Raw genomic sequence first — 15,167 nt, 5'->3', positions numbered from 1 at the left:
ACCCAGGTACTCCTGACTCCAAGGCTGGTGCTTTATCCACTACAACACCTAGCTGCCACCAGAAGGGGGATTCTTAACATGATATCTCTAACTTGGTTTTTAAAACTATCTATGGGGGGGGCAGAGCCAAGATGGTGACAAGAACAGATTATGTCTTAGGTGCTTTCTCATAAATCTTCAAAACTAAGGACTCTAACTAAATTTTTTAGAGACAGAACCCACAGAAGGACCCAGTGAGGCAGTTCTCCTACTCAAGGTAACCTGGAAAAGAGCAGAAAGGCTCTGCTCCCTGGGGTTGGAGAGGCGGCTCTCCAGAGAGGTGGCTCTCCAGAGAGGTGGCCTGCCAGAGTGATAGAACTTCAGCCTCCCAGAGGCAGCCCCAGGGTGCTGGGAGCCCCTGTGGCTCAGCAGTGGCTGAGTTTCTTGAGCTACGTCCCCGGGGAACACTGGGCACAAATTGAGGGAACAGGGGGAGGACCTCTGCCCAAGGGAAGCACATGAAGTCCAGCCCTCAGGGCACACAGCTAGCAGCATGGCCACTGCATTCCAGATCCAGGAAAAGTAAGCAGGCGGAGCCAGTAAGCAAGAGTCCCCAGGGCATGAGCCCATTGAGATGAGGGAGGGGAGTGAAGAGAGAAAGACTGCAGAGCTCTGCCCTTAGAACAGGACTCTGGGGCTCTGAATACATTCAGATCCTGATCGCAGTCTAGGCCCCAGGGGCCCCCCACCTCAGCCCTGTGGCAGAGAGGGGGGAGCTTATGGTCATTCACAGACCAGGAGGGAGGACGGAGCCTCACACGCTGAGACTCTTGTAGGAGTGTCCCAAAAGCTCAGGAAGCACCCCCAAAACAGGCTTAGGCTGGGAAAATGAGCAAGCAGAGAAACAAGAGGAACACCATTGAGAAATACATTATCTATGATCCCAAGAAGGATCAATATACTCATTCTGAAGATAATGAAACATAAGCTCCAGCATCTAAAGACTCCAAGAAAAAGAGAAATTGGGATCAGCCTATGACAGAGCTCAAAAAAGACTTTGAAAATCAACTGAGGCGTTCTCTTTAGTCCTGGCAGCTGGAGGAAGATGATAAAGGGGACATCTTCATTTGGTAAGCACCGGAATAAGATGCACACTTTGTTCCGTCGTTGCGGCTCTAAAGCATACTATCTCCAGAAGTCAACATGCGGCAAATGTGGATACCCTGCTAAGCGCAAGAGAAAGTATAATTGGAGTGCAAAGGCTAAATGATGCAACACCACTGGTAATGGTCAAATGAGGCACCTAAAAATTGTCTATCACCGATTCAGGAATGGATTCCGTGAAGGAACAACACCTAAACGCAAGAGAACAGCTGTTGCAGCATCTAGTTCATCTTGAATATTCAACTGTTTCTTAAAATAAATATCCTGAATTTAAAAAGTTAAAAAAAAAAGAAAAGAAAATCAACTGAGGGAGCTAGAAGAAAAACTGGGAAAAGAAAGGAGAGAGATGCAGGAAAAACATGAAAATGAAGTCAGCAGCCTAGTCAAGGAAATCCAAAAAAATGCTGAAGAAAATAGCATGCTAAAAACCATCTTAGGTCAAATGGTTAAAACAGTTCAAAAAGTTATTGAGGAGAAGAATGCTTTAAAAAGTATAACTGGCCAGATGGGAAAAGAGATAAGAAAACTCTCTGAGGAAAACAAATCCTTCAGACAAAGAACAGAACTCAGGGAGACTAATGAATTTACGAGAAATCAGGACTCATTACTTCAAAACCAAAAAAATGAAAAATTAGAAGAAAATGTGAAACATCTCATTGAAAAAAAAAACAAGTGATATGGAAAACAGATTTAGGAAAGATAATTTAAAAATTATTGGAATACCTGAAAGTCATGATCAGGAAAAGAGCCTTGACCTCATTTTCAAAGAATTACTACAGGAAAATTGCCCTGATATCCTAGAAGCAGAGGACAAAATAGAAATGGAGAGAATCCACTGATCCCCCTGAGAAAGAGATCCCAAAAAATCAACCCCTAGGAATATTATAGCCAAGTTCCAGAACTCCCAAGTCAAAGAGAAAATATTACAAGCAACCAGAAGGACACAATTCACACATCATGGAGCTGCAGTCAGGATCATACAGGACTTAGCAGCAACTACATTAAAAGCTCGTAGGATTTGGAATATAATATACTGGAAGGCAAAAGAACTTGGAATGCAACTGAGAATCAACTACCCAGCAAAAATGAATGTCCTCTTCCAGGGAAAAAAGATGGACTTTCTTTATTTTTTCTTTTTTCTTTTTTCTTTTTTGCAAGGCAAATGGGGTTAAGTGGCTTGCCCAAGGCCACACAACTAGGTAATTATTAAGTGTGTGAGACCGGATTTGAATCCAGGTACTTCTGACTCCAGGGCCGGTGCTTTATCTACTGCACCACCTAGCCACCCCAAAGATGGACTTTCAATGAACCAGGGGAATTTCAAATGTTCCTGTTGGAATGGCCAGAGCTGAACAGAAGGTTTGATCTTCAAATACAGGACTCAGGTGAAGCATGGAGATTGGAGGAGAAGGGGAAAATATGAAGGACTTAATGATGATGAACTGCATGTATTCCTGCATAGAAAAATGACACTGATAATACTCATATGAACCTTCTCAGTTAATAGAGCAGGTAGAAGGAACTTTTATAGTTGAAGCACAGGAGAAAGCTGAATTTGAAGATAAAATATGGTGTAAAAATGGAGTCAATAGAAAAAAGGGAAATGTAATAGGAGAAAGAAAAAGGACAGGGGGAATAGGCCAAGATATTTCATATAATAAGATTTTTCTTTATTACTATGAGCTATTGCAATGATATGGAAGGGGGGAAGACAAGGGGGGGAATGAGAGAATCTTTACTCTCATCAGAGGTCGCTAGGATAGTAAACAGCATATATACTCAATGGGGTATAGACATCTGGAGTAAGAAGGAGAGGGGGGGGGAGGAAGGGGGTATGTGAGTGATGGAGGAGAGGATGGACCATGGGGGGGAGAGTGGTCAGATATAACACATTTTCTTTTTTACTTCTTGCAAGGGGCTGGGATTGGATGGCCTGTGGGGGACCATAGGGCTGGGGGGATGCTGGGCCTAAGGGGTGGTAGGGGGGCTCAGGGCCTCTTGGCCCCAGGACCAGGGATCTGTCTGCTGCTCCACTCAGCTACCCTACAGCAGAGTCAGAGTGAAAGGAGAGAGAAAATATAGTCCATGGTAGTGGAGAAATAAGAAAGGAGGAAGTTGCAATCAGCAATGGCAACAGTGGAAAAATATGGAAGTAACTTTTGTGATGGACTTATCATAAAGAATGAGATCCATCTGTGACAGAGTTGTTGGTGTTGGAACAAAGACTGAAGCACATTTATTATTATTATTTTTATTGTTATTATTATTATTATTATTATTTGGGGGGTTCAGGGCAAATGGGGCTGGGTGGCCTGCCTGGGGCAGCATAGCAGGGTGATCGTTGTGAGTCTGAGGCCGGATTTGGACGTGGGTGCTCCTGGCTCAAGGGCCAATGCTCTGTCTGCCACCCAGCCACCCTTACTATTATTACTATTTTATTTTATTTTGGGTCTTTTTTTCTTTTTTTTTTGGTTTTTGCAGGGCAGTGGGGTTGGGGTGGCTTGCATGTCACATGGCTGAGTGATTGTTGGGTGTATGGGGCTGGATATGGGCTCAGGTGCTCCTGGCTCTAGGGCTGGTGCTCCATCCATTGCGCCACCTGGCCATACCTACTATTATTACTATTATTTTTTTAATTTTAATTTCTTTCCCCTTTACCTTATCGCTCGCTAAAATGAGTCTATATTTTTTTGGGGGAGGGGTATTTTGTTACTCTTTTTTTTTTTTTTTTAGGTTTTTGCAAGGCAAATGGGGTTAAGTAGCTTGCCCAAGGCCACACAACTAGGTAATTATTAAGTGTCTGAGACTGGATTTGAACCCTGGTACTCCTGACTCCAAAGCCTGTGCTTTATCCACTATGCCACCTAGCCACCCCGGTATTTTGTTACTCTTAAACAAGAATATTTTATTAATGTATAAAAAACATTATTTGTAAAAAAAATGTGCATACCCTTTGATCCAGCATACCACTCCTCAGTCTATACCCTGAAGAGATGATGAAAAAGGGTAAAAACATCATTTGTACAAAAATATTCATAGCAGCCCTGTTTGTGGTGGCAAAGAATTGGAAATCAAGTAAATGTCCTTCAATTGGGGAATGGCTTAGCAAACTGTGGTATATGTATGGAACACTGTTGTTATATTAGAAACCAGGAGAGATGGGAATTCAAGGAAGCCTGGAGGGATTTGCATGAACTGATGCTGAGTGAGATGAGCAGAACCAGAAAAACACTGTACACCCAAACAACAATATGAGGGCAATGATCAACTTTGATGGACTGGCTCATTCCATCAGTGCAACAATCAGGGACAATTTGGGGTTGTCTGCAATGGAGAATACCATCTGTATCCAGAGAAAGAACTGTGGGGTTTGAAGAAAGACCAAGGACTATTACCTTAAATTTAGAAAAAAGAAAAACCCTGATATCTTATTGTATGATCTTGCTATCTCTTATACTTTATGTTTCTTCCTTAAGGATATCATTTCTCTCTCATCACACTCAATTTGGATCAATGTTTACCATGGAAACAATGTAAAGACTGACAAACTGCCTTCTGTGGGGGTGGGGGTGGGGGGGAGGGAAGTAAGATTAGGGGAAAAAAATTGTAAAACTCAAAATAAATAAAATCTTTAATAAAAAATATATCTATCTATATTATAGATTGATAGATGATAGATAGATAGATAGATAGATAGATAGATAGATAGATAGATAATCTTTAAATAACCCTTATCTCATAGCTATTGGTATGGTACTCTTTTCCTCAATGATGAGGATTGAAGGACAAGACAGAGTTGATCAGTTGACCAGATTGGGAGAACTCTAGTCTTTTTCAGTCTTCTGTCATTGAGTCAGTTGGATGGTATCTATGGGGAGGCTACCCTCCCTTCAGGTTGCTGAAGGAAAAAATTCTGGAAAGATATTTATAACCCTAGGGATATTGAGGAATTTCCCCTTCAGTTAAGATTTAGGACAACTAACTCTCTCTCTCTCTCTCTCTCTCTCTCTCTCTCTCTCTCTCTCTTCTTCTTGCCCCCTTGAAAGCTCCTTCATTCTGTATTATCTTGTCTATATTCTCCTAAATATGCTTTCTCTGATTATGTTTAGTTATGATTTGAAGAAATGAATTTCTTTGCTATAGGTGTTCATTTTGGAACTGGTATTTGTTGGGAAAGGAGTCAAGCTCTTATTATGAAGTCTGATGTCTACCTTCTCCTCAATAATGAGAAACAGGCATCAGAAGTTATAGTGAACCTCATCACATTCCCTGGGCTAACAATATTTAATGGAGTGAATAGGTGTAATTCTAGCCTAATACTCCCTTTCTTTAAGGGAATTGAGTGACTTCTGGTCTCAGCTTCTTACTTTCCTTCCTGGAAGAATCCTTGTAGAAGGATGGAAGGACAAGGGACTAGAGATGTTATTCTGTATCCCTTTAAGCCAGTCATACAATGACAACCCTTGCTACAAAAGGGGCTGCATTATATTTTTAACCTTATATTTTAATATAATTGTTTTCCTTTGTAATCATATAAATTTTTTAATGAATTTTAAAACATCCTGAGGAGGGATTCATGTGCTCCACCAGGCTTCTGAATGAACCCCTAGGTCAGAAAGAAAGACCATGAACCAAGTACTAAACTCTTTAAGAAAAGAAGAAGAGCATTTTATCCTAGATAATGACAATAATGAAACAACATATCAAAACCTATGGGATTCACTCAGAGAGGCTTTCAGGGGATATATTATATCTTTAAATGCTTACATGAATAAATTAGAGAAAGAGTAAATCAATGAACTAAACATGCAACTAAAAAAATTAGAGAAAGAACAAATTAAAATTCCCAATTAAATACCAAATTAGAAATTCTAAAACTTAAAGGAGAAATTAATAAAATCAAAATCAAAAAAACTATTGAATTAATAAATAAAACCAAAAGTTGGTTTCATGAGAAAACCAATAAAAGTGATAAACCTCTGGTCAGTTTGATTAAAAAAAGAAAGAAGAAAATTAAATTGCTAGTATCATAAATGAAAAAGGTGAACTCACCACCAATGAGGGAATTAAAGTAATAATTCGAAATTATTTTGCCCAACTCTATGCCAATAAATTTGATAATCTAAGTGAAATGGATGAATATTTACAAAAATATAAGTTGCCCGGGTTAAATGAAGAGGAGATTAAATACTTGAACAACCCTATCTCAGGAAAAAGAAATTCTCCAAGCCATCATTGAACTCCCTAAGAAAAAATCTCCAGGGCCTGATGGATTCACAAGTGATTCTACCAAACATCTAAGAAACAATTGGTTCCAATTCTATATAAACTCTTTGGAAAAATAGGGAAAGATGGAACTCTGCCTAACTCTTTCTATGAAACCAATATGGTACTGTTACCTATACCAGGAAGAGTTAAAACAGAGAAAGAAAATTATAAACCTATCTCCATAATGAATATAGATGCAAAAATCTTAAATAAAATCTTAGCAAAACGATTACAACAAGTTATCACTAGGATAATACAATATGATCAAGTAGGATTTATCCCAGGAATGCAGGGTTGGTTCAATATTAGGAAAACTGTTAGTATACTCAATTATATCAACAACAAACCTATCAGAAATTTTATGATCATATCAACAGATGCTGAAAAATCTTTTGACAAAACACAGCATCCATTCCACTAAAAACACTACAGAGTGTAGGAATAAATGGACTGTTCCTTGGAATAATTAGCAGTATCTATCTGAAACCACCAACAAGCATTATATTCAATGGGGAGAGTCTAGAGGCATTCCCAGTAAGATCAGGGGTGAAACAAGGGTGCCCATTATCACCACTACTATTCAATATTGTATTAGAAATGTTAGCTTCAGCAATTAGAGAAGAAAAAGAAATTGAAGGAATTAGAACTGGGAAGGAAGAGACAAAACTCTCACTCTTTGCAGATGACATGATGGTCTACCTAGAGAATCCCAAGAAATCATCCAAAAAACTACTGGAAACAATTAGCAATTTTAGCAAAGTTGCAAGTTATAAAATACACCCTCATAAATCCTCAACTTTTCTATATATGTCTAGCAAGATGCAGCAGGAAGAGCTAGAAAGAAATCCCATTCAAAGTAACCTCAGTCAATATAAAATACCTGGGAGTCTATTTGCCAAGATAGACTCAGAAACTTTTTGAAAACAATTATAAAACACTTTTCACACAAATTAAACCAGATTTAAATAACTGGGCAAATATCAACTGCTCATGGATACATAGAGCTAATATAATAAAAATGACAATTCTACCAAAATAAACTACCTGTTTAGTGCCCTACCAATCAAAATTCCAAAAAATTATGTTATTGAGTTAGAAAAAATTATAAGTAAATTCATATGGAGAAATAAAAAGTCAAGAATTTCCAGGAGCTCAATGAAAAAAAGTGCAAAAGAAGGTGGCTTAGCCCTACCTGATCTAAAATTATATTATAAAGCATCAGTCATCAAAACTGTTTGGTACTGGCTAAGAAATAGAGGGGTGGACCAGTGAAATAGACTAGGTGCAAAAGCAGGAGACACTTATAGTACTGCTGTTTGATAAACCCAAAGAGTCCAGCCATTGGGATAAAAGCTCTCTCTCTGATAAAAACTGTTGGGAAAATTGCAAGTTAATATGGAAGAAACTTAGATTAGACCAACACCTCATACCCTTTACCAAGATAAGATCCAAATGGTTACAGGATTTAGACATAAAAAAACAATACTATAAGCAAATTAGAAGATCAAGGACTAGTTTACCTGTCAGATCTATGGAAAGGGGAACAGTTTATGACTAAGGAAGAGATGGAGAACATCACCAAAAACAAACTAGATGATTTCGATTACATTAAATTAAAAAGCTTTTGCACAGATAAAACCACTGTAACCAAGATCAAAAGAAATGTAGCAAATTGGGAAACAGTCTTTACAACTAATGATTCTGACAAAGGACTCATTTCTAAAATATCTAGATAACTGAGTCATATTTTTAAAACAAAAAGCCATTCCCCAATTGACAAATGGTCAAAGGATATGCAAAGGCAATTTACAGATGAGGAGATCAAAACTATCTATAGCCATATGAAAAATTACTCTAAATCATTAATTATTAGAGAAATCCAAATCAAAGCTTCTCTGAGGTACAACTTCACACCTCTCACACTGGCCAGTATGACCAGAAAGGATAATGATCATTGTTGGAAGGGTTGTGGGAAATCTGAGACACTATTACATTGTTGGTGGAGGTGTGAACTCATTCAACCTTCTAGAAAGAAATTTGGAACTATGCCCAAAGGGCATCAAAAATAAGCATACCCTTTGACCCAGCAATACCACTACTGAGTCTATACCCTGAAGAGATCATGAAAAAGGGTAAAAATATTACTTGTACAAAAATATTCATAGCAGCCCTGTTTGTGGTGGCAAAGAATTGGAAATCAAGTAAATGCCCTTCAATTGGGGAATGGCTTAGCAAACTGTGGTATATATGTCATGGAACACTATTGTTCTATTAGAAACCAGGAAGGATGGGAATTCAGGGAAGCCTGGAGGGATTTGCATGAACTGATGCTGATTGAGATGAGCAGAACCAGAAAAACACTGTACACCCTAACAGCAACATGGGAGTGATGTTCAATCTTGATGGACTTGCTCGTTCCATCAGTGCCACAATCAGGAACAATTTTGGGCTGTCTGCAATGAAGAATACCATCTGTATCTAGATAAAGAGCTATGGAGTTTGAATAAATTTCAAGGACTATTCCCTTTAATTTAGGGGAAAAACCCAGACATCTTATTGTTTGTTCTTGTTTTCTCTTATACTTTTTGTTTCTTCCTTAAGGATGTGATTTCTCTCTCATCACACTCAATTTACAACAAGGAAACAAAATAAAGACTGACAGATTGCTTTCCATGGGGCTGGGTGGGGAGAGGGAAGATTGGGAGAAAAATTGTAAAACTCAAAACTCAAATAAAATCTTTAAAAAAAATTTTTAATGTAAAAAAATAAGAATAAAGGTAAAAAGAAAATGTCTAACACTGAAACTGCTTTATATTCAGTAGTTTTGAAGAGAAATTCTAATAAATGGTTTACTCCTTTCTTTGGCCTGGACAAATGTTCTCTCTATCTTACATTGCTACCTTGTTCTCATATGATTTTTAAAATTTTCTCCTGACTACTTCCTCCTTTATGTACACTCAGATTTTCCCATTTTGATTTTAAATTTTCTGGGACAACTAGTAAAGTATTGCTTCTTAGCTCCTTCCCAGAAATCTTGCTGATCTGTGGGAAGCTCCTCTTTTATCCATATCAATTGTCTCTGTTTGGAATAAAGGATTTTCTTTAGTTGTTAAAAAAAATGAATGGAAGAAGAGTGACCAGGAGATTGGTAAGCAGAATTGTTATAATGGGATAAAAGAGTTGGGGCTTTTAGCCCAGGTAGGGGGAGGTTAGCACTTTCTAGTGGGGGAAATCTGCTTCCTCCTCACTACAGCTGAGAAATAAGTTTTGTCACCTCTTCTCCTGACAAATTTCTGCTAGCTCATGCCTCATGGAGGTTGAAGGTCAAGATGACTGTTGGAATTGGGTAATGATCAACTATGATGAACTTAGCTCCTCTTAGCAGTTCAGTGACCAAGGACAATTCAAAAAGACTTTTGCTCGAAAGTGTGATCCACATCCAGAGGAAAAACTATGGAATCTGAATGCAGAACAAAGCATACTATTTTCACTTTTTGAAACTTGCTTTAGTTTTTTTTCCCCTTTCTCATAATTTTTTCCCTTTAGTTCCAATCTTCCTTCATCCTATGACTAATATAGAAATATGTTAAACATGATTGTCCATGGACAACCTTTATCAGACTGCTTGCTGTCATGGGGAGGGAGGAGAAGAGGAGGGAGGTAGAAAAGATGAATGTTGAAAACTATATTTGCATGTAATTGGAAAAAATAAAATAAAATAACTTTCAAAAAAAGATGACTGTTACAGAGTATTTGAGGGAGGAAAAAAAATAAAATAATGAGGGAAGAGTCTGCCTCTGGTCTGACTGCTACTGCATTAGTTTTTGCCCTCTAAAAGAGTTATAGCAACCATGTAGAGAAAGTGAGAGAAGTCACTTGGTGACAAAAGTCGGGAGAGGAGAAGGAGAATGAGATGAAAGAACTTGAGAAATCTGAGAGGAGAAAGACCTCTGGGAATGTATAAGTGTAGTCTAGGAATTAGTCCCTCCCCTTTGCAAAAGGGAAAAGAAAAGAGGATAAGCATTTATAGCATGTATATATAAACATATACATATATATATGTATATCTGCTGGCCATGGTGCTAAGTACTTTTCAAATATTATCTCATTTGATCCTCCAATAGATATCATCTGACTTGATCCTCACAACAAATCTTCAAGGTAGATTCTGTTATCACTCCCATTTTACAGTCAAGGAAAACTTAGATAAGCACAAGTTAAATGATTTGCCCAGTAATTGTCTGAGGCCATTTAACTATCAAGTCCTGAAATAAATCAAAGCTATCCCTTCTCCCTTTTGAAATTCTGTTTATGTGTTGTCTTTCTCTATTAGAATGACAGCCCCTCGAGGGCAGGCATTGGCTTTCATTTTGCTTGTATTTCTATTCCTAGCACAGTCTGCCACAAGTCCTTAATAAAACCTTCTTGACTTGATTTGACAATGTCATTGCCTTTAAAATAAATATGTTGCTTCCTGAGGTGATAACTTTGATGGAAACTAGACATTTGGACTTCTAAATTCTGATAAATTCACATTTTCAAAAATCAGTCTGCACTTTCTAGGCACATAGATGACTGGATTAGAAGTAGTTTTCCCATTCTCTACTACATGGAGTGGCAACTTTGAAGAGATTTTTTACATTTGAATTATGGCACATTCAGAGTTCTTTTTACAGGAAAAATAGGGAAACTAGTAAAATTTTGCATCATTCCCAATGAGATTAAAAATTCCTCCATAGAAATTATTAAAAGCTATAAAAATCACAAATTCAGATTTTCTGAATTCTCTAACCTATTCAGAATAGTGCCATCATTTTATAAATTGGAAGAAACAAAGGTTATGTTTCTACTAGTGTGTTTCAATTTTATTTTAAGGGGAAGCAGGAAAATTGGGAATAGAAAGAGAAGGCGCCAATCACTGGTATCTGTTTGTAAATGAAATTCCCATTCTTTCTGGGACTGAGAGAGTTAATACCTTTAATCCTAAATTCTACAATTGATTCTATTCTCATTGCAGGAACTGTCAAGGAACTCAGCCAAGGAAGTATAATATTAACATTTTCCACCGGAAGGAGGGAAAAAAGTTTCTCAAGAAACAAATAAAAAATTTGCAAACCACTTAGTTGACTTCTGCTGGATAGTATAAAAGGCAAAAAGTTACAAAATTCATCTTGTATTTTAAATTTTCTTCTCTGATTTTAGTGCTTTACTTGAAAAAAAAGTTTCCAAAAAATGAATTCAAAGAACATCTGACCCAGTTCACCATAAAGATGAAATGACTATTTGAAGTTCTAGATTTGACCAACATCAATATTTAATTTAGGAAAGGATTTGGGAGGCAGCATTTTTCTTAAGAAACTAGATTTTGCAATAGTATTACCATATAGGCTTCCTTTTTTATTATTAAAATGTTTTAGATAAATAAAGGAAGCAGGATTGCCTGTAGTTATGTTTATTTAGAGCACAACTGAATGAAATAACCTGTATCAAAGCTGTGTACTTTTTCTTTTTTCAAGTTGTGAGAGGTATGTAGAGTATGTTTGGAACACTGTGAAAACAAAATTAAAATTGAACAAGTTCATTTAGTAAAACTAAGCACCATCAATAAAACTTCAATTTTAAAAAATAAATAATAATCTACATCACACCAGTATGAGAAGCTATTACAGTATTTATTTCATTCTATTTCCTTTTGAGGGATCTTCCCAAATTGAACTAACTCATAAGCCCCTGAAGACACTGCATATTTGCTCATCTTAAAGCTTCAAACTGTTCCCTACATCAAGAATGACCTCTTTACTTTTTACTTTAGATCCAGTCATGCTTTAAGATTCATCTCATGTGTTATGTTTCTATGAAATCTTCCTTGATCCCTCCAGCTAGAAATGGTTTAATTTTTCATACCATTCTTTAATTTATCTCACAATAGCAACTGTGGTATAAGAGATAAAGAATGGACCTTGGAGATACTTCTGATCAAGGTGGCTGCTTGAATGAAGACAGATCAGACTACTTCCACCAAAACCTAAAATTCAACCTAATAATGATGAAGAAATTAAAAAATAAACCATAATAAGTGATTTCTTCTGCTCCAGAATTACACACAAATTCAGCCAGAAGACTGAGAAATTGCAAAGGGAAGCATCAGCAAAACTAATGCCAGCTCAGACAAATAAACTGACAGTCCCTTAGCAGGGAGGAGAGACAACTGTGTCTAGAGGCATAAAGAGCAGAGAAGGTTTTCCTGAGGAAATCCCAGGTTAGCCAGAAACTCACAATAGGGACTATGAAAGTCCTGGGGAGTGGAATGTATGTGTCATTAATGGGTCTGAGTATCCAGGGTCCACAAGGTCCCTAGGACTTTGTCTTGAGGTACCACAAAGCAGGAATTCTTAACCTTTTTTTAATGTTAATGTAGACTTTGACAGAGTAATGAAGCCTATGAAACCCTTGGGAAAACTACTTCTTATCCAGTCCTCAATGTGCCCAGAAAGTACAGATTGATTTTTAAAATGTGAACTTATCAGAACTTAGATATCTAAATGACTGTTTTCCATCGAAGTTATTACCTCAAGAAGCAACATATTTATTTTAAAGGCAATGACATTGTCAAATCAAGAATGATTTGTTAAGGACTTGTGGCAAACTGTGTTACATGCTGGGAATATAAATATTAATAAGAATATTTTCAATATTTTGAAATATAGTTATCAAAATATTTTCTAAAAAAAAAGCTAAAAGACCCCAGTTTATGAACTCTGATGTAGAAGGCCTGAAGATCTAGTGCTCTGAAACTTAAAAATCTAAGGGCCTAATCCATCAGCAACTAGGAGATTAAGGATAAGACCAAATAAGGCCAACCACCTCCACCAAGAGAATAGAAAGGGATGAACCTAGACATAAGACTCCAATTCAGTAACTAAAGCTGGAGAGATGAAGCTTACCAAAGCCAACAAAAATAAAATGATTTTAGATCTAGAAATCAACAAAAGAAAGAGAGGAGAGAGAGGTGGAGAAGGAGGAAGGGAAGGATAGGGGAAGGGAGGAAGAGAGAGGGAAAAGAAGAGGACAAGGGAGATGAAGGAAGAGTAGGAAGAAAAATGAAGAGATGGAGAATTAAAAAATGCAGCAGAAGGGTGGCTAGGTGGAGCAGTGGATAAAGCACCGGCCTTGGAGTCAGGAGTACCTGGGTTCAAATCCAGTCTCAGACACTTAATAATTACCTAGCTGTGTGACCTTGGGCAAGCTACTTAACCCCATTTGCCTTGCAAAAACCTAAAAAAAAAAAGTAATTCCTTCAAATGCAGAATGGAGCTACTAATTTTGTGAAAAATCAAGAAAAAATAAAACAAAACCAAAAGAATGAAAAACTAGAAGAAAATGTGAACTATCTCACTGGAAAAACAACTGATCTGGAAAACACATCCAGAAGAGGTCATTTTAAAAATTATTGTACTGCCTGAAAGTTATGACCAAAAAAAGCCCCCAGACTTCATTTTTCAAGAAATTCTACAAGAAAACTACCTTTATCTTCTAGCAGAAGGTAAAACAGAAATTTAAAAAAATCCTCCCATCACTTCCTGAAAGAGATCCCAAAATGAAAACTGCCAGGAATATTATAGTCAAATTTCAGAACTCCCAAGTCAAGGAAAAAATATTATAAGCAGCCAGAAAGAAACAATTCAAATATCGTGGAGCTATTGTCAGGTTAACACAAGATTTAGTAGCTTCTACATTAAGGGATTGTAGGATTTGGAATATGATATTCTGGAAGGCAAAAGAGTTTGAATTACAACCAAGAATTAACTACCCAGCAAAACTAAATGTACTCTTTCAGGGGGAAAAGATGGATATTCAATGAAATAGAGGACTTTCAACCTTTCCTGACAAAATGAATGGAGATCAAACTGAAAGTCTGATCTTCAAGTACAGGTCTCAGGCAAAGCATAGAGAGGGTAGAAAGGAACAGCAAATTATGAGGGATTTAATGATGTAAAACTATTTGTACTCCTGCATGGGAAAATGATACTGATGACTCATATGAACATTCTCATTTATTAGGGCAATTAGAAGGAGCATATATAGAAAAGGCAAAGGAAGGAGTTCAATTTAAAAGCATAATACATTTAAAAGATGGTGCTAATGGACAAGAAAGGAACAGACTGGGAGAAAGGGAAAGGAGAGGTGGAATGGGCTGTTATTTCACATAAAAGAGGCAGGGAAAAATTTTTACAATAGAGTGGAAGAGGGGAAGGGTGAAGGGAAGTGCATGAGCCTTAAACTCATCATAAGTAGCTCAGAGAGGAAATAACATATACACTCAATTGGGTATAGAACCTATCTTACCTTAGAGAAAATTGGGAGAGAAAAGGGATGGGGGGAAAAGGGGTGGGGGGGATGTAGGTGATAGAAGAGAGGGAAGATCTTGGGAGAGGGTAGTCAGATACAACACACTTTTGAGGAGGGACAGGGTGAAAGGTGAGAGAGAATAGAATAAATGGGGGTGGGGGAATAATCTAGAGGGAAATACAGCTAGCAATAGCACCTGTGGGGAAAAAAATACTGAAGCAATTTCTCTCTTGAACTTATAATAAAGAATGCTATCCATTCCAAAGAACTGCTGGCATCTGAATATAGACTGAAGTACACCTTTTTTTCCACTTTACTTTTTTTTTTAGTTTTTTTGCAAGGCAAATGGGATTAAGTGGCTTGCCCAAGGCCACACAGCTAGGTAATTATTAAGTGTCTGAGACCAG

The 15,167-nt window shown here is 37.4% G+C and overlaps 1 pseudogene; it reads left to right on the top strand.

Annotated features, from left to right (window-relative positions):
* The first annotated feature begins 1,084 nt into the window (after positions 1-1,084).
* LOC141493909 (large ribosomal subunit protein eL37 pseudogene) lies at positions 1,085-1,378 on the top strand (annotated as a pseudogene).
* The last annotated feature ends 13,789 nt before the right edge of the window (positions 1,379-15,167 follow it).

This window comes from Macrotis lagotis, chromosome 7 (genome assembly GCF_037893015.1).
Source record: "Macrotis lagotis isolate mMagLag1 chromosome 7, bilby.v1.9.chrom.fasta, whole genome shotgun sequence".
Taxonomy (NCBI): domain Eukaryota; kingdom Metazoa; phylum Chordata; class Mammalia; order Peramelemorphia; family Peramelidae; genus Macrotis; species Macrotis lagotis.
This window is presented reverse-complemented; position numbering and strand designations above follow the sequence as displayed.